Source organism: Mus caroli, chromosome 16, assembly GCF_900094665.2.
Source record: "Mus caroli chromosome 16, CAROLI_EIJ_v1.1, whole genome shotgun sequence".
Taxonomy (NCBI): domain Eukaryota; kingdom Metazoa; phylum Chordata; class Mammalia; order Rodentia; family Muridae; genus Mus; species Mus caroli.
The window spans coordinates 55,373,446-55,376,037 of NC_034585.1; positions in this window are offsets into that span (position 1 = coordinate 55,373,446).

The following is a 2,592-nucleotide window of genomic DNA, read 5'->3' on the forward strand; positions in this document are numbered from 1 at the left end:
GAAACTGTGTGCTTGTAAATCGTACTGTTCCAGCATAAAAGGGAAAAGGCTAGAGAAAAGTGAATCAGAGACTATTGACAGTGAAAATGAAGATGAATGGGAAATTACTGAGGGAATGGCAAAGTGTGTAATTAAGGGAAGAAGAGATTGTTATAGTAAACACCCAGACAGTAGTAAGGAGGAGTCTTTAATTATGGCACCAGTCACCCACAAACCGGTACCAAAGCCACATCAGCTCTTACTACCGGTCGGTTTGGATGCTGAACCAGCAGCACAACTGAAAATTTTAAAAGCAGTATTGGAGAAAATTAATCAGATAGCTGTATCTAGCTGGCAGAGTTTACCTCCACCTGGGACTAAATCCACAGTCCTTTCAGGAATTAGACAAAAGCATGATGAAACTTATGAAAATTTTGTAGCTAGATTGAAAGAGGCAGTTTCTAGGATGCTTCCCCCCTCTGAAGGTACTGATATATTAATAAAACAATTGGCTTGGAAATACGTGAATACCTTGTGCCAAGACCTGAACAGACCAATCCATAAGACAAGTTCCCTACAAGATTATATTAAAGCATGTGTAGATGCTTCACTGGCCGTAATGCAGGAGATAGCTTACGCCACAGCAAGGAATAGGAAGAAACTCGGCGCTATGTGTGGAATTACATGTTTCGGTTGCAAGAAACCGGGGCACCTGAGAAAAGATTGTAAGAATCTCTCAGGAAATAAGAAAAACGTTCCTTCGGGTCCCTGCCCACGATGTGGCAAAGGAAGACATTGGAAAAACGAGTGTAAATCAAAGTTTCGCAAGGATGGGACTCTGCTCACTAAGAAGCAGACAAAACAAAAGACTAAAGGGGCAGTCTCTTAGCCCCGTTCAGAAACTGTAGAGCTCATTATAGGACACAGCTCCAGTTATAAGAAAAACTTCAAGTGGTGGATTCTGATACTTTAGGTAAAATTAAAAGTTATGGTTAAATTATGGTTAAAGTATAAAAAGAGACTTCATAAAGGTCAAAATATAGCTCAATTCTTCTTACTGTTACCTTATTTACAATTTTCCAATCCTACATTGTGCTAAAATTCGTGGAAAAGGTTTATTTGAGAGTTAAGTCATCTCCTCAAACATGTATAATTCACTCTATAAATGGTATTTTTGTGGTTGCAGAAAATAGAGAACATCTTACAGATGGCTATAAAATATTTGACTAAGTGTAGACTGATGGCTTCTAAAAGATTCAGCATGGTAAACTTTTAGGCTATTTGAGACATTTAGTGTATAGAGATTGTATGTTTTCTCAAAATTTGCCCTCAGATTAAATAAATTAGAAGTTTTGGATGCTTGCCAGAAGCTGTTAAAAAATTTTGGATTTTAATCTTGGTTTGACAACCTGTCTCTTACAAGCAAGAATAGAGAGAAAGGGATAAAAGAAAATAGATTACAGAATTTCTCCCAGAAACAGAGAGAAATCGGGGGACGCCCTGTTTTGTTCTCTCTGGCCCCTACAGGAGAAATTCTTTACCCTTTATGTATTGTTTAACGTTTGGTGCACCAATCATGTCAATTCATGTATGTCCTTTGTTTTGTTGTCTGAGTGATTGTGTCGTTGTCTGAATGACTGTTTTATGTTTCATGTTGAAAAAATAAAATAAAAATAATGGTTAAAACTTTACCTGCTGATTCACTCTCAGTCTACACAAAAGAGGCTGAGAGAGAGAGAGCCTTCACTTTAGCCAAAAATCAAACACAGCAAGAGAGGTACTACTGAAAAACTTGTTTTTAAAGAAAAGGAATCTGCAAAACTTTAGTTCTAAGGCAAATAAGTTAATAGTTGTTTTTTCCTAAAAAGTTCTCTACAATTTTATGATTATTGTGTTTAGCAAATAACAAAGTGTGTTTTTGTCTTATAAGTATAGCTATTAAAAGTAAAATTCTTTGATTGATTTAAATTTATAAGATTCATGTAGCCATTTCATTTGGTTTTTGACTGGTCTTAAAGGTATAAATATGATCTACATATCTTGGTCATAGAGAATTGGCTTATAAGTTATTTGAGTATGATTAAAAAGATGTAACATTGGTTATAAAGTTAACTTAAAAGTAGAAGCTCAGAGCTAGAGTCATTTTCAAACAAAAGCACCTGGCATAAACCAGCCCAGAAAGCTAGTCCTCTAAACATACTTCTAAATTGAGATAATATTTTATGTAATTCTTATCCTAAAAGGTAGACTTATAGAGACAAAATTTTAAAACAATGTCTCTTTAATGGAACATTAAAATTTAAACTGTCATACATTAGTAAATTGGCAGCCAAAATTTTGCAACGTGATAATGATGTTTTTAGTATTGATTTTAAAGAAAATAAATTGTTTAAAATTAGGTCTTGCTTTCCAAAAGTTATAGATATATTCTAATATTACAATAAAAACTTAAAAATTATGGTGAAAATTGCCAGTGACTGCAGTTTGCAGTTTAATCAAAAGCTTAAGACTTTTAACTCACCCATAATTAAGGTTATTACAAGAGTAATCAACTTATAAAAGTGCTAATGCTGCTCACTTGGGTCATTCAACCATACAAAACAAGGCAGAGTT